Source organism: Pristiophorus japonicus, chromosome 13 (assembly GCF_044704955.1).
Source record: "Pristiophorus japonicus isolate sPriJap1 chromosome 13, sPriJap1.hap1, whole genome shotgun sequence".
Classification (NCBI taxonomy): Eukaryota; Metazoa; Chordata; class Chondrichthyes; family Pristiophoridae; genus Pristiophorus; species Pristiophorus japonicus.
In genome coordinates, this window is record NC_091989.1 from 33,934,046 (window position 1) to 33,959,579 (window position 25,534).

Consider the following 25,534-nt stretch of genomic DNA (forward strand, 5'->3'; position numbering starts at 1 on the left):
CCTAGTCGATCCAGTCTTTCTTCATATGTCAGTCCTGTCATCCCGGGAATCAGTCTGGTGAACCTTCACTGCACTCGCTCAATAGCAAGAATGTCCTTCCTCATTAGGAGACCAAAACTGTACACAACATTCAAGGTGTGGCCTTACCAAGGCCCTGTACAACTGTAGTAAGACCTCCCTGCTCCAATACTCGAATCCTCTCGCTATGAAGGCCAACATGCCATTCGTTTTCTTCACTGCCTGCTGCACCTGTATGCCAACCTTCAATGACTGATGTACCATGACACCCAGGTCTCATTACACCTCCCCCTTTACCAATCTGTCAGGGCAGAACCACAGGATAGAACCACAGAGGAGGCGGACAGTGGTATACAGTCGGGATGGAGTGGCCTTGGCAGTCCTCAACATTGACTCCAGAATCCATGAAGTCTGGCTTCAGGTCATGCATGAGCAACATAGAAACATAGAAAATAGGTGCAGGAGTAGGCCACTCGGCCCTTCTAGCCTGCGCCGCCATTCAATGAGTTCATGGCTGAACATGCAACTTCAGTACCCCATTCCTGCTTTCGCGCCATACCCCTGGATCCCCCTAGTAGTAAGGACTACATCTAACTCCTTTTTGAATATATTTAGTGAATTGGCCTCAACAACTTTCTGTGGTAGAGAATTCCACAGGTTCACCACTCTCTGGGTGAAGAAGTTTCTCCTCATCTCGGTCCTAAATGGCTTACCCCTTATCCTTAGACTGTGACCCCTGGTTCTGGACTTCCCCAACATTGGGAACATTCTTCCTGCATCTAACCTGTCTAAACCCATCAGAATTTTAAACGTTTCTATGAGGTCCCCTCTCATTCTTCTGAACTCCAGTGAATACAAGCCCAGTTGATCCAGTCTTTCTTGATAAGTCAGTCCCGCCATCCCGGGAATCAGTCTGGTGAACCTTCGCTGCACTCCCTCAATAGCAAGGAAACCTCCTGATGATTACGACCTACCAACCTACCTCAGCTGATGAATCAGTACGCCTCAATGTTGAACGCCACTTGGAAGAAGCACTGTGGGTAGCAAGGGCACAGAATGTACTCTGGATGGGGGACTTCAAAATTTGGGAGCACCACTATTGGCCGAATCCTGTAGGACATAGTTGGATGACTGGGCCTGCAGCAGGTGGTGAGAGAACCAACACGAGGGAAAAAAACAACTTGACTTCATTCTCACCAATCTACCTGTCGCAGATGCATCTGTCCATGACAGCATTGGTAGTAATGACCACCGCACAGTCCTTGTGAAGACTTACACTCATAATAAATGGTGAGACTGAGTACTGTGTGTAATGAGCAACTGTGACCTTAGCTCCTTTATTAAGGTTCCAGAGTGCAGGTACCTCGTGGTGGCCTGCTTATATACTGTGCACCCAAGGGATGCTGGGATCCCTTGGGACTCCAACAGGTGGACCCTTGGGTGGTCAGGTGTAATGCAAGTTACATAGGGTTAAATACAAAACATCACTCCCCCATGAAGTCAACAGTACACTTATTTACAAGGTGAGACGATCTGGGGCTTTGCGCTCCCTTGTCGATCGCCTCGGTACAAATGCTGGTGTGGGTGGGTTGGTCAGTTCTTCACTGGACTGTTGGGCAGCCGGCCTTGCCTGGCTGCTGGGGATGATGAGTTCGGTTTCGTGGTCAACTATGATGTCAGTTGCCACGTGTGTGTGTGTGTGTGTGTGTGTGTGTGTGTTGGAAGGTCAAAGTTGGTGGTGTCCTCTTCGGGTTGTTTGTAACTGTTGGTGAACCGCAATTTGATTTGGTCCAAATGTTTTCTGTGCATTTGTCCATTGGTCAGTTTGACCTGAAACACCCTACTCCCCTCTTTGGCTGTGACCATGCCAGCGAGCCATTTGGGACCATGTCCATAATTGAGCACAAACACAGGATCATTGATCCCAATATCGCGTGACAAATTTGCGTGGTCATGGTACATACTTTGTTGATGCCGCTTGCCCTCCACGTGATCATGGAGATCAGGGTGGACAAGAGAGAGCCTTGTTTTAAGTGCCCTTTTCATGAGCAGCTCGGCTGGGGGAATCCCGGTGAGTGAGTGGGGTCTGGTGCGGTAGCTGAACAGCACTCGGGACAACCGGGTCTGCGGGGAGCCTTCTGACACACGTTTCAAGCTTTGCTTGATGATCTGAACTGCCCGTTCTGCCTGGCCATTGGATGCGGGCTTGAAGGGGCAGATGTGACATGTTTGATTCCGTTGCGGGTCATGAATTCCTTGAATTTAACACTGGTGAAGCACGGCCCATTGACGCTGACTAGGACATCAGGGATACCCGTGCGTGAAAAACATGGCTCGTAGGCTTTCAATGGTGGCCATGGGTGTGCTTACAGACATTATTGTACATTCAATCCATTTTGAGTAAGCGTCCACAACAACCAAAAACATTTTGCCTAGGAATGGGCCCGTATAGTCGACCTGGATCCTTGACCAGGGGTTTGGATGGCCACGACCACAAACTTAGCAGTGCCTCTCTGGGTGCATTGCTCAACTGAGAGCAAGTATTGCACTGGCGCACGCATGACTCTAAATCTGAGTCGATGCCAGGCCACCACACGTGAGATCTGGCTATGGCTTTCATCATTACGATGCCTGGGTGGGTGTTGTGCAGTTCACAAATAAATGTGTCTCTGCCTTTCTTGGGCAAGACCACGCGATTGCCCCACAAAAGACAGTCCACCTGCAGAGACAACGTGTCTTTGCGTCTGTGGAATGGCTTCATCGCTTCCTGCATCTCCACTGGGACACTGGACCAGCTCCCATGGAGGACGCAGTTTTTTTTTTACCAAGGACTGTAAAGGATCTTGGCTGGTCCTGGTCCTGATCTGGCGGGCTGTAACGGGGGACTTCTCGTTCTCGAATGCCTCCATACCCATGACCAAGTCCGTTGGCTGTGCCATTTCCACCCCGGTGGTGGGCAATAGTAGCCGACTGAGAGCATCTGCACAGGTCTCTGTGCCCGGTCTGTGGCGGCTTACATAGTTGTATGCTGACATCATGAGCGCCCATCTTTTGATGCGGGCAGAGGCATTGATATTAATCCCTTTGCTCTCAGACAACAATGATATGAGTGGCTTGTGATCAGTTTCAAGCTCGAACTTGAGACCAAGGAAGTACTGGTGCATTTGCTTTACCCCGTAAATGCACGTCAGAGATTCTCTTTCAACCATGCTGTAGGCCCTTTCGGCCTTGGTCAAACTGCTGGATGCATACGTAACCGGTTGCAACATCCCCGAATCATTAGCCTGTTGTAACACACACCCGACCCCGTATGACGACGCATCGCAAGCTAACACTAATCGTTTACATGGATTATACAGGACAAGCAGTTTGTTAGAACACAATAAATTTCTGGCTTTCTTAAAGGCAGACACTTGTGAATTCCTCCATACCAGTCATCTCCCTTGCGCAGTAGCGCATATAGGGGTTCTAGCAGGGTGCTTAACCCAGGTAGGAAATTACCAAAATAGTTAGAGTCCCTGGAATGAACGCAGCTCCGGCGCGTTCTTGATGGCCTCCATCTTGGCATCGGTAGGTCTGATGCAGTCTGCTGCGATCCTTCTTCCTAAGAATTTGAGGTCCTGTGCTAGGAAAATACACCGAGCATTTCAACCTGAGCCCCACGCGATCCAACTGACTAAAAACCTCCTCCAGATTCTTCAAGTGCTCCATGATGTCCCAACCTGTAACCAATACGTCGTCCTGGAAGACCACTGTGCAAGGAACCGACTTTAGCAGGCTCTCCATGTTCCGTTGGAAGATCGCCGCGGCCGACCGAATCCCGAACGGGCACCGGTTATAGATAAACGGACCTTTGTGCGTGTTGATGCAGGTGAGGCCTTTTGAAGACTCCTCCAGCTCCTGTGTCATGTAGGCCGAGCTTAGGTCCAGCTTAGTGAACGTCTTCCCTCCAGCGTGGGTCGCAAATAGGTCGTCTGCCTTGGGTAGCGGGTACTGGTCCTGCAGCGAAAAACGGTTAATCGTTACTTTATAGTCCCCGCAAATTCTAACCGTACCGTCCTCCTTGAGTACCGGGACAATCGGACTGGCCCAGTCGTTGAATTCCACCGGCACGATGATGCCTTGATGTTGCAGCCTGTCCAGTTCAATTTCCACTTTTTCATGTATCATGTACGGTACCGCCCGAGCCTTGTGGTGGATGGGTCGCATACTGGGAACCAAATGGATCTGCACTTTCGCCTCCGAGAAGCTTCCAATGCCTGGCTCGAATAACGATGGGAACTTGCTTAGAACCTCGGTACATGAGGCTTCGTCGACAGACAAAAGCGCTCTGACGTCGTCCCAGTTCCAGCGGATTTTCCCCAGCCAGCTTCTGCCAAACAACATGGGGCCATCCCCTGGCACAATCCACAGCGGGAGTTCATGTACTGCTCCATCATAGGAGACTTTGACTTCTGCACTGTCAATTACAGGGATTAGTTCCTTGGTGTAAGTCCTTAGTTTAGTGTGAATGGGGCTGAGCTTGGGCCTATGTGCCTTCTTTCCCCACAGCCTGTCAAAGGCCTTTTTACTCATTATGGACTGACTTGCCCCCGTGTCCAGCTCTGTAGCTACTGGAATGCCGTTCAGTTCAACTTTCAACATTATTGGTGGGCATTTCGTCGTGAACGTGTGTACCCTGTACACTTCTGCCTCCTCCGTACGAGTTTCCAACTCCGTCTGATCCACTGTGGATTGATCTTCCTCTGCAATGTGGTGGTTTGCAGCTCGCCTGCACCTTCGTTGGAGGTGTTCCATTGTTCTGCAGCCATTGCACGCATAGTGCTTAAAGTGGCATTGATGGGGCCAATGATCACCTCCGCAGCGCCAACAAGGTGTTAACTGCCTCGCATTAACAGATAATGGCGGACTCTGGGTCACTTGAGGTCGGGCTACAGCAGCCGGCATGCAAGTTCTGCCCTGTACATTTCTGCTCAAAACTGACGTTACTTTAGGCACAGTACTGGGCGAAATCTGCTTGGTGTTGTCGCTAGTGGACATAAATGCCTGGGCTATCGTTATGGCTTTACTCAGATTCGGAGTTTCTACACTCAACAGTTTATGAAGGATTATCTCATGTCCAGTGTCCAGTACAAAAAAGTCTCTGAGCATTTGTTCTAGGAATCCCTCAAACTCACAATGTCCTGCGAGGCGCCTTAGTTCGGCGACATAGCTCGCCAATTCCTGACCCTCCGATCGTTGACACATGTAGAACCGATATCTCGCCATCAAAATGCTTTCCTTAGGATTTAGGTGCTCCCGGACCAGCGTATACAATTCTTCGTAGGATTTCTCTGTTGGTTTTGCTGGTGCCAGAAGATTCTTCATGAGGCCATAGGTTGTTGCCCCACAGACAGTTGGGAGGATCGCCCTTTGTTTGGTGATGTTCTCGTCCCCTTCCAGCTCATTGGCCACAAAGTATTGGTCGAGTCTCTCCACGCAGGGCTCCCAATCGTCCCCTTCTGAGAACTTCTCCAGGATGCCGACTGCTCTTTGCATTTTCGCGCGATTGTTCGCTACCTCGTCATCAATTGTTACACTCATAAATAAATGGTGAGACTGAGTACTGTGTATAATGAGCAAGTGTGACCTTAGCTCCTTTATTAAGGTTCCAGAGTACAGGTACATCGTGGGTGGCCTGCTTATATACTGTGGTCCTAAGGGATGCTGGGATCCCTTGGGACTCCCAACAGGTAGGCCCTCTGGTGGTCAGGTGTAATGCAAGTTACAAAGGGTTAAATACATAAGAGACGAACACCCGTCTTCACACTGAGGACACCCTTCATCGTACTGTGTGGCACTACCACCGTGCTAAATGGGACAGATTCGGAACAGATCAAGCAGCTCAAAACTGGGCATCCATGAGGAGCTGTGGGTCATCAACGGCAACAGAATTGTATTCCACCACAATCTGTAACCTCATGGCCCGGCATATCCCTCACTCTACCATTACCATCAAGCCAAGGGAATGCAGAAGAGCATGCCAGGAGCAGCACGAGGCATATCTAAAAATGACATGCCAACCTAGGGAAGCTGCAATACAGAATTACCTGCATGTTAAACAGCGAAAGCAGCATGCTATAGACAGCTAAGCGATCCCACAATCAACTGATCAGATCAAAACTCTGCAGTCTTGCCGCATCCAGTCGTGAATGGTGGTGGGCAATTAAACAACTAATGGGGGGAGGAAGAAGCTCCATGAATATCCCCATCGTTGGACAAATCAAATCCGGCCGATTACCGCCGCTACTCTCGTTCATCAGCAAAGTGATGGAATGTGTTGTCGACAGTGCTATCAAGTGGCACTTACTCACCAATAACCTGCTCACCGATGCTCAGTTTGGGTTCCCCCAGGACCTCTTGGCTCCAGACCTCATTACAGACTTGGTCCAAACATGGACAGAAGAGCTGAGTTCCATAGTTGAGTTGAGAGTGACTGCCCTTGACACCAAGGCAGCATTTGACTGAGTGTGGTATCAAGGAGCCCTAGTAAAATTGAAGTAAATGGGAATTAGGGAAAAATCTCCACTGGCTGGAGTCATACCTAGCACAAAGGAAGATGGTTGTGGTTGTTGGAGGCCAATCACCTCAGCCCCAGGACATTGCTGCAGGAGTTCCTCAGGGCAGTGTCCTAGGCCAACCATCTTCAGCTGGTTCATGAATGACCTGCCCCCCCATCATAATGTCAGAAGTGGGGATGTTCGCTGATGATTGTACAGTGCTCAGTTCCATTCGGAACTCCTCAGTTAATGAAGCAGTCCATGACCGCATGCAGCAAGACTCGAAAAAGAAAAAAAGAAAGACTTTCATTTATATAGCACCTTTCACAGATGTCCCAAAGCGCTTTACAGCCAGTGAAGTACTTTTTGAAGTGTAGTCACTGTTGTAATGTAGGAAACGTGGCAGTCAGTTTTGCACAGCAAGCTCCCACCAATATGATAATGACCAGGTTATCTGTTTTAATGATGTTGATTGAGGGATAAATAATGGCCAGGAGACCGGGGATACCTTCCCTGCTCTTTGAATTGGTGTCATGGGAGCTTTTACGTCCACCTGAGAGAGCAGACAGGACCTCGGTTTAACGTCTCAAAACGAAAGACAGCACCTCCAACAGTGCAGCAATCCTAGGTGCTCATGTCTCTGGAGTGGGATTTGAACCATCAGCCTTTTGACTCAGAGACAGGAGTGCGACCAACTGAGCCACAGCTGGCAGTAGAGTTTAAATATTATGAGGCTGCAAATTTCAGTATCATGACCTAATTATTTGCCTCAAATTGCCCTTTGGAAAATCAGGCAGCTTGCAAATTGATTGCGTGAGGTTGGGCACCTGATCTTTTTTGACCTCACTGCTTGTGATCCACTTTCTGCACCACTGGCAGGGCCTTGCAGAATTGGTCACTATAGCACCAAACACACTGGTTTCTGGTATGTGGTTATTTGCAGTGCATTCTGCAAGAGGTGCATGAGACCATGAGAGCTCAGAGTGCGGAGCAGTTACAGTGTTTGAACCAAAGGTGAGGGGAAAAGTCCATTAATTTAGCTGAATTACCAGGATGATCAGGGATACAGTAGGTTGATTGACCGGCTGTTCAAGGTCACTGATGGCAAATGATGTGGCATTCATCTTGACTCGATTTCAGTAGAGTGGAACTCGTGTGATCATTTGAAGTCAATGGAGAGGAAGTCGAGGGTTGATGGATTTGATTTTGAGAAATGTTGCAAAGTTCCAGACAGCTATCAAGATTATGAGATCAAAATGGTATCAGATGAATCTAGTGAGGTGATTTATAGCAGCAAGAGATTGAACAGGAGCTAGGGTTAACATTACGAACATCAGAATCAATATAAACATCTTGGACTAGATGTTTGAGTGAAAAATATACGAAGGAAGATGGAAAAGTCTGAAAGAGGTGAAACTTGAGTTTTGATAGGGGCAGCATGTCTGAAGATGGAAGTGGACATTATCGAGATTCAAGGAGATGTCCCACATATTGCAGTTGTGCGAAGAAGAGGGCCCAGAAGCTTGTGACACTTTAGGTTGTACTTCTCTTTTGTTCAGGATGTTGAGAGGAGAAGAAAAAGCAAGGGTAAAGGTGTGTCACTATAGTCTGCCTGGTTCTTAGTGGCAAGCCATGGTAGGCAATGGCTGCACCTTAGCCACCACTGCATTTGTAAACTAGTGCAGCTGTGCCAAAGTGCCCCCAATAATCTGTCAGCTGTGTCATGGAACTATGCTTCACAATGATGTTCTCCATTAGGAGCAACCCTCTTAATTTTTTGACTATAGATGAAACAGAGGGAGGGTGTTGTTGTTACCCAATGGTAACTGATCCATGTACCCATCGTCATGTTTCTGTTGGGATTACTTTGGTTCTGTCATTACATGAATGATGTAACCTGGAGATTAGTAAATTCATGCAAGCTGCTGATAATTTTAAAGATGTGAACCAGGCATTTAAAGAAAAGTTTGTTTGATCTTGACGCAATTGAACAATAACGTTCAGTTAGGCTTTCATTTTACAGTTCGCTTTGTTCTCACTCTAGCTTTTCACCGAAGTGAAGTCATTGCGTTTTGCAATGTGTTCCCCTCTTTTCTGAATGTGCTAACTCATGCCGAGATATAGTTCCATAGGTTCTGTCAGCCTGCTGGTATGTTGCCTAAATGTCCCTTATTCCTGTGTGAGCTTTGACAGCAAAGATCAGCTAGTTATTTGAGCCACGGGAACATCACATTTAAACCTGATTCTGTCATCACCAGATGTCAACACAGGCACACTTTCTAGCAGAGTCATTTGATCGTGATCACATGTGGAAAACCTGGCTGTTTTTTTTCTTTGTTGTCTCCCTAGCCTGAGAGCGCTGAGAACAACTGTTTTGCCCCTAGCACCTCTTCAGCTGAGATCTCCTAACTCAGCACTTCAAAAATTGAACTAGGGGCTACCCTGGTCTATATGGCTTAGTGCGCATTTACCCAGCAATTATAATTGATGTCTTTTAAGCTATTTTTCTCCTTTCCTGAAGGGGTCCAGTACAGCTGTGCAGTTATTTGGGTTGTAGACGTGCCCAAGTAACAATTTCACTTGTGTAAGTCTAAACCGTGAGTGTTGGCAAGCTAGTTGACTGAACAGCTGGACATCATAGCTGGACTCAATCCTGTCCTCTTCCAAATGGCCAATGCATATTTTTCACCAGAGGTTGCTGGATCGCATTAGAAACAAGAACTCGTTGCACACCATTGGCTTTCTGTTCCTAGCACATAGAGTTCAAAATCCTTATCTTCAAATCCCTTCATGGCTTTACTTTGTCTTGAATCTTCTCCAGCACCACATCCAGGAAATAGTCTTCAGACACCACATCCTAGGTGCTAGATTTCAACCATGCTGATTCTCATAGATCCCCACAACCTTATAAGAACATAACAGGAGTAGGCCATACGGCCCCTCGAGCCTGCTCCACCAGTGAATAAGATCATGGCTGATCTGATCATGGACTCAGCTCCACTTCCCTGCCCGCTCCCCATTACCCCTTATCCCCTTATCATTTAAGAAACTCTCTATTTCTGACTTAAATTTGTTCAATGTCCCAGCCTCCACAGCTCTCTGAGGCAGCGAATTCCACATATTTACAACCCTCTGAGAGAAGAAATTTCTCCTCATCTCTGTTTTAAATGGGCGGCCTCTTATTCTAAGAACATGCCCTCTAGTTCTAGTCTCCCTCATCAGTGGAAACATCCTCTCTGCATCCACCTTGTCAAGTCCCCTCATGATATACATTTCGATAAGATCACCTCTCATTCTTCTGAATTCCAGTGAGTAGAGGCCCAACCTATTCAACCTTTCCTCATAAGTCAACCCCCTCATCCCCGGAATCAATCTAGTGAACCTTCTCTGAACTGCCTCCAAAGCAAGTATATCCTTTCGTAAATATGGAAACCAAAACTGCACACAGTATTCCAGGTGTGACCTCACCAATACCTTATATAGCTGTAGCAAGACTTCCCTGCTTTTATACTCCACCCCCTTTGCAATAAAAGCCAAGATACCATTGGCCTTCCTGATCATTTGCTGTACCTGCATGCTATCCTTTTGTGTTTCATGCACCAGTACCCCCAGGTCCTGCTGTACTGCGGCACTTTGCAATCTTTCTCCATTTAAATAATAACTTGCTCTTTGATTTTTTTCTGCCAAAGTGCATGACCTCACACTTTCCAACATTATACTCCACCTGCCAAATTTTTGCCCACTCACTTAGCCTGTCTATGTCCTTTTACAGATTATTTGTCTCCTCACACATTGCTTTTCCTCCCATCTTTGTATCGGACTAAAGTTTAATTTATTCCCCCTATCATTGGTTTTAATGATGTAAACCCCGCACATCTTGAAGAACTTGCAAGTTTTTTCTTTTATTGCTCACTCATTTAATGGTAGCAAGGTAAAGAGATATTTAGGAAGAAATTTTTAGGCTGTAAAACATGTTGTCCTAAGTCTGTCATTGATTGTGGATGCAGTAGACCAGAAGTGGAAGAGTATATTTACTGAGGCGTAACGTTGGAGAAGATTGTAAGGAAAGATGGAGTAAAGCCACAGAGGGATGTTACATTTTTAAAAACTCTATGGGCTAGAAATTGGCCACCTTGCGCCCGTTTTACCGCCATTTTTTCACGGTAAAAGTGTGCTTTTGGAGCCAAAAAAAATTACCGTCATTTTGCAAAATTGGCCGCCGGTTTACCTCCGGCGGTTAAAAAATACCACCCACCCCTTTTTTTTTTTTTTTGGACCATTTTTGTGAAGTCACTGGGCGTCAAACCGTTTTGGGAAAATTGACCAATACCGCCATTTTTATACCACAAAAAAAAGCCAAAAAAATGCAAGTCTTACTGGGTTGGATTCACGCGAAACCGGCGCTAACGGCGCCATCTTGAAAAACAGAGCTACAATTCAGTGAATGAAAGCATTTGGAGGGAAGGCCACGTTTTACACTTTAGCATTTTGTGAGTTTATACTTTGTTTTTAAGGACATTTAAGGATATTAAAAAGAATGGGGCCAATGCTATCTCTGGCATTATTGCTGGCTGTTTTTTGAAGAATGTTTATTGAACAGCATTATCACCGTAATCAAAGAGGTCGCAGACTTATGGGGAGGAGGCCTTACCACCAATGAGTTTTCAGGGAGCAGCGCTCATACCTGCACCTCTCTTGAGCCATGGTGCGTTGGAAGGCTGCGTTTTCAAAAAGAGGTGGTCACAGAGATATGCCAGCTCATAAAGGCAGACATATAGCCGACAAACGTGAGGAGAACTGCACTGTCCGTCAAGGTGAAGGTGACTGTGGGACTTGCCTTCTATGCCTCCGGCTCCTTTCAGGCATCAGCAGGGGACATATGCTCCATCTCGCAGTTCGCTGCACATCACTGCATTCGCCAGGTGACTGCTGCACTGTTTGCATGCAGGAAGGATTTCATCAGCTTACCAATGACCAGGGAGGCACAGAATGAGAGGGCTCTGGGCTTTGCACGAAATGCTGGGTTCCCGAAGGTACAGGCTGCCATTGACTGTACACACATCGCCCTGTGAGCAACTTTTCAGAATCCAGAGGTTTACCAAAATCGAAAGGGATTTCACTTAATCAAGATACAGATCGTCTGCGACCATACTCAGTGCATCATGGCGGTAAGTGCACAATTTCCAAGGAGCATCCATGATGCTTTCATCTTGCGTGAGAGCAGTGTCTCACAGCTGTTTGAGCATCAGCCAGAACTGTATGCTGGGGGACAAAGGTTACGGGCTCGCCACTGAGCTCATGACCCCCCCCCCCCCCCCTCTGCAACCCTCCGACAGAAGCCGAGCATCGCTACAATAACAGCCATATAGCCACACGCAACATCGTCGAGAAGACAATTGGAGTGCTGAAGCAGCGCTACCGATTCCTGGACCACTCTGGAGGCTCCCTGCAATACTACCGTGAGTAGGTCACTGAGTTCATTGTGGCATGCTGCATGCTGTACAACTTAGCTATCATGAGGGGACAGGATTTGCCATTGGGATTGCAGAACCACCTCCGGAGAGTGGAGGGGAGGAGAAGGACGAGAAACCCATGCCACCACCACCCCCATGATGACAGGGGAGGAGGCCTCGTGCAGCTATCCCCACTGCAAAAGCCTTACTTCAGCAGCTGATAATTCAACGCTTTGCATGAAGGCTGAATGACTCGTTTCGTCATTGACTGTGTTGTAGGTTAAGGAATTCTCGGAATTATATATAAAACTATGATAGGAAAATGAATCTTTGATTTTGAAGGAATACATAGAACAGTTTATGTGTTAGCTCTTAAAGAATGTGGAGCACGCTGAGAAGAGCCCATAAAATCAAACCTGTAGAAACAAACACATTCCGAGAGGCAAAGATAACACATTCAAAGAAGTCAAGAGGGGAACCAACTGCTCGGGAAGATGAAGGGATCAGCTCACGTAGCAGGCAGTCTGATAAGGGTTAACAAATGTTTTAAACCAGTGTTTCTGTGCTGACATCGAACTAAATTCCCGCCTTTCATGTTAACAAATAATTCTGTGCTGTGACAGAACAAACTTTCCGTCTTTCATGTTAACAAATGTTTCTGTGCTTTGTGAATTGAATGTTTTCTTTGAATCAAATGCGGTAACAAATTCCGTTATTTGTCTTTGCCTTACATCTGTGTTACTTGTGGCAGTTAAATTGTAATTTCAAAGATTGTAGCGACATCTGTGTTATTGTCATGGGTAACGTTCTCGATCACTGTCACTTCAAAAGATACTGAAATCTGTATAAAAGCCAGTGAGACTTTTTGATTTTTGAAGAGTTCTGTCTTGGACAACTAAGAACAGACCTTCCCCTACATTTGCCAGAATAAATCGTTTCAAACTTATCTCTGAATCTGTCGTACATCAAGAGCGTCGATCCATTATCTCAGTGGATCCGCTTGGTAGAAAGGGAGATTTCTTCTCAACAACTGCCCACTCTATCCCACCATGTTGACTATTTCCCCTGTTAATCTTCAAATGAGGCACTTCACAAGTTTGGTTTAGGTGAAAAAAAATTGAAATTTATTAAACATTTGTACAGTTATACATTAATGAAACTTTGTAAACGTTAATTTAGTAACTTCAATAACATCAAAACTTTTGAAATGTAAACTTTACTTAAATAACAGAAAAACAACAACAACAAAAGAATCCTGCACCTAACATCCTTTAGCTGCAGCCACCTTTAGCTCAACCTCCGCCCCCCCCCCCCCCCACCCTCCACAATTTTAACGCTCCTACTCCTACCCCCGGTGGTTCCAAGACGTTTATTAGCAGCGCGGACAGCATGCTGCTGTTGTTGGGGAACAGACGTAGGAGACTCCAATGGACCCCCTGGAGAAGCTGGGGCTGTGGAAGGCCCGGCTTCTGAGTGGTGAGCCTGTTGCTCAGCCTCCCCACTCACTGGTGTTGTCATTCTGGGTGGCATGACACTGGGGACTGGAGTGCCATGAGGCGAGGCTGTCAATTGCCGCTGGGCGTTGACAGCCTAGGTGTTCTGCCTTGTTGCAACTACAAGCTGCGAAAAACCCTCCCTAATGTCCGCAGATAGTGCTGCAATGTTTGCGGAGATCCCACCCATGACCTTGAGGAGCTGTCGACTGAGCTGGATGCTCTCCCCAGACAGTCCCGCCAAATCCATTTGCTTGTCTGCCTGCCTTTCGGCAGAGCGGCCTTGCTGACTCAGCCTCCGCATAGATGGCATATGGGCTTCTGCCCTGGGTGTGCTTTTCTGCAACCCGCTGTGACCTGGGGCCTATGATGCTGAATAACCACGGAATGTGGTGCCCTCATCTGACGAACTGGTTGCTTCAGCTGAGGTTGGTGTCCTCGACCCCCCCCCATCAAGTTTGGAGCTTCCTCTGGTGCATTGGATGACTCTGAATCCATATCTGCAAAATAGAAAACAACAGCTGACTGGTTAGCAGCAGTGGAGGGGGCAGGGTGACATCAGTAGGCTCACATAGCGCAGGCTCATTTGAAGTAGTCCTTACTACTAGGGGGATCAAGGGGTATGGCGAGAAAGCAGGAATGGGGTACTGAAGTTGCATGTTCAGCCATGAACTCATTGAATGGCGGTGCAGGCTAGAAGGGCCGAATGTCCTACTCCTGCATCTATTTTCTATGTTTCTAAGTACCACCACTACTACATTCTGCCCCTCCAGCGGGGCTGTCTTTCCTGCAAGACCATCAGCAGGCCGGGGCCATTACAGGGAGCAGCGTGCGGCGACAGGTGGGCAACGGCTGCAAAGCCAGGTCGCTGATTGCAGTGCGGGCAGGCGCAGCAGGAAGGGCGAAGGAGCGGTAAGAGTTTGTAGAGGGAAGTGACCGGGGCCAGGAGAGGCGTGAGTTTGGGGCTCAGAAGAGCTCGTGTGGTGGCTGGTGTGCAATGGCCATCACACGTTAAAAATCCATGCATAGGCATCTTCACTCTTCAAGATGTAGTTCGGGATCCGGAATATTAGGTCCTTCATTGAAACACCTGTGAACTCATCCCCTTTTGGCGTGGAAGCAAGTCATCCTCACTTCAAGGGCCTGCCTATGATGATGATGATTACATGTCGACGACTGACACTGCATTGCATTAATTGAACCCTAACCCGCAGATCAGTACATCGCGTAAACCAAAGCCTAGCCCACAGACACTACATAATATTTTGCCAACCCAGGCTGTGGAATTTTCAGCACTTACCCTCACTCTCCAACATGGGGTTAGCATTCCCCCACGGGTAGTTGATCTCTGCGAGGCACCCAACAGACCTACCACGCGACTTTGAAGGTGGGTGAATGGAACCAGTCTTGCCGGACTGCCACCTGTTTTCCACTGCTCTCGGTCATGCAACAACTTTCCTTGCAAAGATGACAATACAGATTTTTTTACAGACGCTCTTCTGCTCTTGTGGCACACACAGGTAGTCATCAAATCACTTATTCCATACTGTGTGCATTTAATATGCTCTGTGTTATATATGCAAACTATAGATATACTCTATGTAGTCACTGTATAGTTGCATAAGGTGGCGATTTGTTACCTGATGTACTATCAATAAGGTTTACACCGTGTATATACTATGCTGGCACTAGAGGGTGCAACAGGTGGAGACTGGGTTTCCTGCCCCTGCGGCAGAGGCTGTCCACCAGAGGGCACTGCGGTGGGAGACCTGAGGGTCACCTGCATAGGTGTGCAGGGGCCAGTATAAAAGGCTGCCCACCGTGCTTGTGCCTCACTCTGGAGTTACGAATAAAGGACCAAAGTCACTACAGTTTGAATACAACACATTGCCTCGTGGAGTCATTCATAAGTACATTACAGACATAACACTCTGTTTAATGGCCCTGATTGTTGCACATGGTTCATCAGGAAAACATTGAAGTTCAGAAACATCTTTTAAGATGTCAAAAAGCAGTCTTTATAATGTGTGACGATCATTCATGGCAAATAAGATGCAACACTAAGCCAAGCGATACCAACATGTGGCACATTTACAATTTAAGTAATTGGAGTGCATCAATAAAAATATTACTTACTCTGACGACCCTGCAATGGTCATGCACTGGACATGGTCCCTCTCGATAGAGTCCACTGACGAAACCTGCTCAGCCACATTTTTCCACATACGCATTATAGAAGATGGGTGTAGTTTTCCATGACCCTTCCTCGAGATCGCCCCCCCCCATCTGCCTGCTACAGCAGTGATCAGGGCCTCATTAGCATCTACAGTGAATTTCTTGGGCCCCTTCCTTGCTGAATCACCTGGCATTTTTGATTTTTGATTAACTGTTTCTGAGCTGTGCTGAAGTCTGCAGATCTTTAAATCCCTCTTAAAAATGGCTGATTCAGCCCTGGGTGTACTGCGCATGCGTGGGTGCACCCTGCACGTGACCTGGATGGTGCCAGAAGGATCGGGAGAAAAAAATGGGAGAATTTTTTTTTTTTCCCGCGTGCGCAGAACAGACGTTTTTTTTACCGTCAAGAAATTGAGTTTGGCGCACAAAAAAACAGCGCACTTTTACCGCTAGAGTGATCAGCAAAAAGCATTTGACCAATTTTGCGCGTTTATTTTTTGACGCTATTTAAATGTTTTACTTTTTTTTTAACAACAACATTATACGCGATTAGCGCCAAATAAAAAATGGCACTGGTGCTATTTGGCCAATTTCTAGCACGATGCATTTAAAATGGGGAGGTAATGGAGGTCGGTGAGGACAGAGTTGTTGGGTTTGGGGGATCCTGTGCAGGACAGGACAGGATAGGATAGAAGCAGCAAAGTTCTGGATAAGTTGGTGTCTGTGCCAAGCTTATGGTCTACAGGGCTGTAGTAATACCCGCCCTCCTGTATGGGTCTGAAGCATGGACGATGTATAGAAGACACCTCAAGTCGCTGGAGATATATCACCAACGATGTCTCCGCAAGATCCTGCAAATCCCCTGGGAGGACAGGCGCACCAACATCAGTGTCCTCATCCAGGCTAACATCCCCAGCATTGAAGCATTGACCACACTCGATCAGCTTCGCTGGGCAGGCCACATAGTTCGTATGCCAGATACGAGACTCCATAAGCAAATGCTTTATGCGGAGCTCCTTGCTGGTAAACGAGCCAAGGGTGGGCAGTGGAAGTATTACAAGGACACCCTCAAAACCTCCCTGGTAAAGTGCGACATCACCACTGACACCTGGGAGGCCCTGACAGAAGACCTGCGAGGGTGGAGAAAGTGCATCCAGGATGGCGTTGAGTTCTTCGAGTCTCAACACAAAGAGTATGAAGAGGTTAGGCACAGACAGCGGAAGGAGCGTGCGGCAAACCAGCCCCACCCACCCCTTCCCTTGACGAATGTCTGTCCCACCTGTGACAGAATCTGTGGCTCTCGTATCGGACTGTTCAACCACCAGAGAACTCATTTTGGGAGTGGAAGCAAGTCTTCCTCGATTCCGAGGGACTGCCTATGATGATGGATAAGTTGGTGTCTGTGCCAAGCCCAGCTGGAGAGGTTGGCAAGGAGTACATTGGATGATTGACCCCTGAGGTGATAAAGGCATGAATGAGGGATATGTCAGTGGTAGGAGTGAGTTTGGAATACAAGTGGGAGATGTTCTCCAGGTTAACTCCAGCAGTCTTGGCATTGAACTGGATATGGAGCCCAACTCCTGGTCGAACAAGAGGACACGGAGATTGGGTTCAGTCTGAATGAGCAGCATTGAACGGAGATCGAATCTGTACTTGGCTGGAATTCAAATGGATGACGTGCATGGAAGCAGGTCTTGTGAAAGATGTTGCCAAGGGGAATCATGTAGGTAAGGAATGGAGGCCAGGAATTGAGTCTTGCTGCATATTAGCGGTGACTGTGGACAGGGAAGGAAAGCATCCAGTATCCAGAGAAGAGCAAAATGATACTACTCGAGTTGTTCTGCCAGATGTGGCGATGGACTGTTAAATTGACATTGTGTACTTGGGTTGAGGTCCTGAAGAAGCTGTCACTTCTCAGTGATGAGGGTGGAACACTATTCTGAATCTGAGGCAACAAGTCCATCAGAAGCAGAGACCGGGGCAGTTGTTGAGCCTTGATGTTATGGTGGGTTTCAAACCAGAGAAGAGAAAGATTAAAGTTCGAGCAGATACATTTTTTTTTTTGAAAGGACAGAGAACAGGAGCTGAAAATAAGCAAAGGATATGGATGAGAATGTGGCCACAAATGGCCATATCAGTAAGCGTGACCTGAGGTAAAGAGGCTTCTTGTGATGCCAAGGGGTAGCCATGGGTATGATGGTTGTTTGTGTAGGGCATGCTTGAGTGAGAACAAGTGGGCCTCGTAGGTGGGTGGGACGTATGAAGTTAGATGCAGGTTGAAATTACTGAAGATGAGGAGTTTCTGGGGGAAGAGGCTAAGTGAGGGGCAACAGATATGACAGTTCAACAAGGAAGCTACTGGAGAGCATGGGAGAAGAGTAGATAATGAAGTTCGTGGGAGGGATGATAGAAATTGTGATGCTTAAATGTGGAAAAATGCTTGAGGAGTACGGGTACAGCACAATGTAGTCAGCAAAAATAGATTTTTTGACCAAATGTGAATTTATCTTGACTTAATGCCAGAATATGTCATTTTTTTCCTGCCAATTATGAAGAAAATGGTTAGTACTGTCTAACTTGATGGAAAAGAACATTGCCCAGCATTTTAACAAAAATCCATTATTTTTGTACACTTATCAGGTCATCTAATTTTACTGCCATGTCAACTTGGTGATTTTAATCATCATCATCATAGGCGGTCCCTCGAAACAAGGATGACTTGCTTCCACGCCAAAAAAGGACGAGTTCATGGGTGTTTTAATGAAGGACCCGAACTACGTCCTGAAGGGTGGAAGATGCCTGTGCATAAATATTTTTAACATGGGGTGGCCGTTGCACACCGGCCACCACACGGGCTTGACCGAGCTAGGTCTTGGTCCAGTGGCAAGGATTATCCAAGACGACTGGAGACCAGCTCTGCTGCATGGACCTAGTGTGCACACTCATTGCAGTGTGGGCTGGCCCGCGCTGTCCCTGGCCCCGAACTCGCACCTCCCTTGGACCCCGATCACGTCCCTCTACAGTCTCTTGCTGCTCCTTTGCCCTGGCCTCGCTGCTCCTGCTGTATCTGTCCACGCTCCAATCACCGACCTGGATCTTGATGATGTCACTCTTCACAGCCGTCGCCCTCCTGCACCAGCTCGCGCTGTACCTTGCAGTGACATGCCTCCACGCTACCCATGGCCGCCGCTCGCTGCTCCTTTTATGGCCCCGACCTGCCGCTGATGTTCCCTCGCAGGTCGGGGCCTCCACACTGCCCCTTTTAATAACATGTCACTGAATAAACCTAACTGTACTATTGCTTAACAAAATTGGGCCGATAGGCAATAGTCAACAGCAGATTAACTTCAAGATGACACCTTCATGTGGATGGTGTTGGTATGATAAGTTCTGCACTGAAATTTCATCTTCTTTGCTGAGTCATATTCAGACTGTTTATGGTGCTCCAACACTTGCTGTCTGTTTTATGCAACTGATGCAGAAAGAGTGATATTTCCATTGGCAAACTTACCAAAACTTTTTTTATGGAGTCGTGGAACTAGTATTTACCTGACTTATGTCTCACTTAGAAATTAATATTTTGATTGAAACAACTCCCCATGGCATCTGATTTTTTTTCAAAATTAAGAAAAGCTGAACTGGAATTGTTCTGCGAGGTTGTTATACAAGTCCCCTAAACCCTGAGACAGTGTCATAAGCTTGAATGCAGCCTGTGCCATCTCCTGTATAACTATTTTACTTTGTTTCCATTCAAAGTTTGTTGGAATTTGACTCTTCCCATTACTACGGCTCATTTTTCTTTATGGCCATTTACATCATGCGATTAATTTAAAAAAAAAATGTTTTTGGTAGTCACTGGATAGAAGTGATTTATTGAATGATGATGCATTTTGACTAAGTTCTAACCTTGCACAATATCTTTCCTCATACCTTATTCCAATAAGGTTTGCTGTAAGCAAATGTTTGAATAATTCAGTGCATCATACGTAACATTTAAATTCCTATTGTTCACCTGCTCCAAATGTATGCAAATAATGTAGCCAGGTGAAAATATTGAATTTATATTTTGGCATCAGCTTTTCCTCTTTTGTCTAGGATTCACATGCTTAATCTTCAAGAGATTCCACGGGCCCCAAGTGCCCGTTGCACATTGTAAGCGCAGATAAATAAATATTCACAGGCTATTCAACATGGTGGGCATCACAGTAGCACTCTATTCTGGTTCTTAATGTGTGGTGTGATCACTATGAATGCCAAACATAATGTAGGAAACCATGGGATCCAAGGCAAAGTGGCAAGTTGGATCCAAAATTGACTCAGGCAGGAAGTAAAGGGTAATGGTTGTTTTTGTGACTGGAAGGCTGTTTCCAGTGGGGTTCCGCAGGGCTCAGTACTAGGTCCCTTGCTTTTTGTGATCTATATCAATGATTTAAACTTGAATGTAGGGGGTATGATTAAGAAGTTTGCAGATGATACAAAAATTGGCTGTGTGGTTGATAATGAAGAAAAATGCTGTGAAGATATCAACAAACTCCCAGGGGGTATAGATTTAAAGTAATTGGTAGGATGTTTTCAGGGGAAATGTTTTCGCCCAGAGGGCGGTGAGGGTCTCGAACTCACTGCCTGAAAGGGTGGTAGAGGCAGAAACCTTGACCACTTTTTAAAAAGTACTTGGATGTGCACTTGAAGTGTCGTAACCTGCAAGGCTACAAATCAAGAGCTGGATAGCTCTTTATCGGCCGGCATGGACATGATGCTCCGAAATGGCTTCCTTTCATGCTGTAAATTTCTATGATTCTATGATTTCCTGTTTCTGTCGAGCATGAAACCAGTTGCAACACATTCGCTTTAGGTTTCTGGACTCGATGCTTAAGAATGTATCTTGTAATTTAATGTCATTGTATTGTGTGATGAAGTTGCAGTGGTGATTGAGTATTTTGTGAATCAGGATAACTGATTTTCTGGGGGTTTTGTGTAAATTATGAACTGGATGTGGAATGAGCCTGAAAGTAGAATCCCAAATTCAGTATGACTGAACTGAAATCTAGCACGAACACTGTATTCTAACAATACTGAGGATAACTTTATTTCCAGCATTTTCTGTTTTTATCTGAGGATAACTATGATGCATATCCTATTTACCATGTACATACTTGGTGCACTACAACATTTTTATACTTCAACTGTAACTTTACAAATTCTCAATTGTCTTTACCGAAAGACATTTTCAGTTGCCATCTGGGATCTTTTAGTAGGCATAGCTTCACACACGTATAGAGTCCCGTTTTGGGATTTTTGATCACTTATTTTATAGAAATGACTTTGGAGTAAGCTCAGTCTAAGTGTGTTTTAAAACCGTGAATTCACAGGTGTTTATTGTAAAGGCAGCAACCATTTAAGATGTGCATGAAAGCCAGCTAAGCCAGTTTTTGGAATATTGCAGCTCAGTCTATTTCAAACTGATTCAATAAGGGTAATTTTTTTTTCATCCCAGGCCCATTAATCTAGAATTTTCCTGATCCATTTGGAGAGTAGCAGGAGATGTGCTCTTTAAATCTACACTCCGAGGATATGTTGTGGCGGGGCGGTGGGGGTTGGGAAGAGACTGTCAGTTTTATTGATGAACCTACTGGGGAAAGAGTCCGAGGGACAGCTCTCCCACTGGCTGGGTACACAGAAAATGGACACCTGGGCAGGCAGCCAGCTAATTGGACTTAGTGTGGGGACTCTCCCTCCTCCCAAGTCCACGGCTGGTTTGCACAAGAAGCCTGACTGGGAAAAAGCTAAGCACACCTAATCATCATCATAGGCAGTCCTTCGGAATCGAAGAAGACTTGCTTCCACTCTTAATATGAGCTCTTAGGTGGCTGAACAGTCCAATACGAGAACCACAGTCTCTGACACAGGTGGGGCAGATAGTCGTTGAGGGAAGGGGTGGGTGGGATTGGTTTGCCGCATGCTCTTTCCGCTGCCTGCGCTTGATTTCTGCATGCTCTCGGCGACGAGACTCGAGGTGCTCCGCGCCCTCCCGGATGCGCTTCCTCCACTTAGGGTGGTCATTGGCCAGGGTCTCCCAGGTATCAGTGGGGATGTTACACTTTATCAGGGAGGTTTTGAGGGTGTCCTTGTAACATTTCTGTTGCCCACCTTTGGCTAGTTTTCCGTGAAGGAGTTCCGAGTAGAGCGCTTGCTTTGGGAGTCTCGTGTCTGGCATGCGAACTATGTGGCCTGCCCAGCGGAGCTGATCAAGTGTGGTCAGTGCTTTGATGCTGGGGATGTTGACCTGGTCGAGGACACTAACGTTAGCGCGTCTGTCCTCCCAGGGGATTTGTAGGATCTTGCGGAGACATCGTTGGTGGTATTTCTCCAGCGACATGAGGTGTCTACTGTACATGGTCCATATTTCTGAACCATACAGGAGGGCAGTTATTACTACAGCCCTGTAGACCATGAGCTTGGTGGCAGTTTTGAGGGCCTGGTCTTCAAACACTCTTTTCCTCAGGCGGCCGAAGGCTGTACTGGCACATTGGAGGCAGTGTTGGATCTCGTCGCCAATGCCTGCTCTTGCTGATGGGGGGCTCCAGAGATATGGGAAGTGGTCCACATTGTCCAGGTCCTCACCGTGGATCTTGATGATTGGGGGACAGTGCTGTGCAGTAAGGACAGGCTGGTGGAGGACTTACTAATAGGGATAGAGTGGCATACTTTGTTCTGGAGGAGGATTCTGTTAGTTAAATCAAGGTGAGATTTGATTACATCAGTTACTCCAAGTTCACTTGCTGTTTGTAAAATAGAACAACTTTGTTGGAGAAACATGTGTGAGAGAATGCGTGAAAGATTGATAAGCAGTTTAGATCACAAAGGAGTCCTATTGTTACACGCTGGATTACGCTATTATATCATCATCATAGGCAGTCCCTCAAAACGAGGATGACTTGTTTCCACGCCAAAAAGGAATGAGTTCACAGGTGTTTCAATGAAGGACTTAATATTCCAGGTCCCGAACTACATTCTGAAGGGTGGAAGATGCCTGTGCTTGGATTTTTTTTAATGTGTGGTGACCGTTGTGCACCAGCCACCACACGGGCTTGACAGAGCTAGGTCTTGGTCCAGTGGCAAGGATTACCCAAGACGACTGGAGATCTGCTCTGCTGCACGGACGGAACGCGCACACATATCGCAGTGTGGGCTGGCCCGTGCTGCCCCTGGGCCCTCGGCTCTTCTGGGCCCCAGATTCACGCTTCTCCTGGGCCCCGGTCACTTACAGCCCATAATTACAGTGCAGACACACCATGTGTATTTATATACTGTGCACATATTGCACCCAACCCAATCCTTCCTACTCTCTACATTCGGTACACACAGAGCCTGCAGCCCTTCCTGCCCTCATACAGTGTGTGTGTATAATGTGCACAACGCACCCGCATCCTGTCTCTCTATATCCACATCATATCCCTGCCCCGCTCTGCGTCTCCCCAGGGCCCGGGGCGGGTGTGTGGGCCCGGGTATCCCCGGTGGTGTCCGGGGCCGGGGGGGCCACTCCCCGGGTATAATTAGATATTGGATGTATGGGTACACTCCTGAACGCAAAATGCTCGGACAGCTTCTGGGAGTTACCATCGTCATTGTACCTGTGCAAATATCTGCCAGACCCAAAATTTTAACTAACGGATACATTCCCGTCATCTTTCCATTCATAATGAAGGTTCACCAGACTGATTCCTGGGATGGGAGGGGTAATTGTCATATGAGGAGAGATTGACTTGATAGACTAGGCCTATATTCTCTCGAGTTTAGAAGAATGAGAGGTGATCTCATTGAAATATACAAAATTCTTGCAGGGCTTGACGGGGTAGAAGCAAGTAGGATGTTTCCTCTGGCTGAGGAGTCTAGAACTAGGGGTCACAGTCTCAGAATACGAGGTCGGCCATTTAGGACTGAGATGAGGAGAAACCTTTTCACTCAGAGGGTGGTGAATCTTTGGAATTCTCTATCCCAGACGGCTGTGAAGGCTCAGTCTTTGAGTATATTCAAGACAGAGATCGATAGATTTTTGGATATTAAGAGAATCAAGGGCTATGGGGATAGTGCAGGAAAGTGGAGTGGAGGTAGATCAGCAATGATCTCATTGAATGGCGCAGCAGGCTCGAGGGGCCGAATGGCCGACTCCTGCTCCTAATTCTTATGTTCTTAAATTCTATGTCGATAGTCCCAATGGGATTTTCAGTGTTAATTATGTCTATGTCGAGTGATACCTGCCCTGAAAGGTGGAGGGGATGATTAAATGGCAGAAGTGATAATGGTGTAAGACAAAAGGAGACAATAATGAGAGAAATTAGAGAAGCAAGAGATGGGGCGAAGACCTAGAGGATGTCTGAATGATCATGACAGAATAGCAGACGGAGAGGGAAGCATGGAAAATTCGGCAAAGTAAAGAAGGCTCCAGTGGCCTGCGAATATGATGGAAGAAAAGGACAGGTGACACCAAAGGTACAGACCATCCTGCCGGTAGTGTACCTATAGGGGATTCCCATCCCAAGCACCAGCCCACAACCTCTCCCATTCCTGGAAGCACTGGTGCATCCATGCTGCATTACCCGCAGCACCTGCTCACTGAGAGAAATCAGGAGCTGGAATAGTCCCTGCATACCGTGTGGTGGTCCATCCTTCACTTAGCATAGGTGTCCATTCTCCCGATTTGCCCAGAGCCTGTGGCTCGGGTGCTCTGTTCAATTGGGAGGGTAGCAAGGCCCGAATGCTGCCCCTGGTTTAATCATATTTACACTCGAGCACTGTCTCAAGGGATCGATTAGTGTGTGCATATATGTATATACAGGTATATAATACTTTAAGAAATCAGTCTTCCAAGATAAGCAACAGTTTGAGGGGGAAAAAAGCTAAAATGGGTGACTCGTAGAATGCTAGTTTTTAATTAACGTGAAGGTAGCAGCGTTGTGTTAACTATACTGGAGTTTAGATTTATTCACTGCAGGACGCACATGTGAACGCACTGTGTACTCGGTATTTGTCACTGCCGTGCAGCATTTTGGACAGGTTTATGATTATAGTCATGACTTGAGCTGTCAGCTTAAGAGCATTTCGGGGTGTAACTGACACCACAATTTCCTGAATGCCCCGCCCGTGGAGCTACAACACGCCCTGCAGTAGTTGTTGATTCTTTACATGACTTTGCTGATGATTGAGAGGAGGCTGATGGTGAGCTGATGATGTTTAGTCAGATTTTTATTGTCTCCACCGGACTTTGTTTTACAGACTGTATTTGAAAAGGCTGGAGCACTGTACTCCATTCTTTAGTTCTGATATCAGTGATGTTAATGCCCATCAATATCCCGGTGAGTGCACTTTTACAGCTTATGGTGGATATTTGTCAGTGTCGGATCATGGTTGCAATTTTTAACTTGGTGAATGTGTGTGTAAATAGCTGTGTCTTTCTGAAACCCACATTTCTTCTTCCTCCTTTACTGATGTCTCTTCAGTTACAAGGTTCAGAGATATACTGATGTGCTTCACAGAATACCGGCAGGATAGCATTAGGACATGACTTTTTAAATATTTGAAACAACAACTTGTATTTATATATCGCCTTTAACGTAGTGAAACGTCCCAAGACACTTCACGGGAGTATTATGAGATAAAACAATTTGACACCAAGCTGCTGAAGTAGAAATTAGCTCAGGTGACCAAAAGCTTGATCAGAGAGAGAGGTTTTAAGGAGTATCTTGAAGGAGGAAAGAGAGGTAAAGAGGCGGAGAGGTTTAGGCAGGGAATTCCAGAGCTTGGGACTCGGCAACAGAAGGCACGGCCATCGATGGTCAAGCGATTTATAATCGGGGAT

The 25,534-nt window shown here is 46.7% G+C and overlaps 1 protein-coding gene across 5 annotated transcripts in view; it reads left to right on the forward strand.

Moving 5' to 3' along the window:
- The window catches only part of LOC139278507 (protein PHTF2-like), a 141,743-nt gene that overhangs the window by 17,738 nt on the left and 98,471 nt on the right, over positions 1 to 25,534 (forward strand). The window lies entirely within an intron of this gene.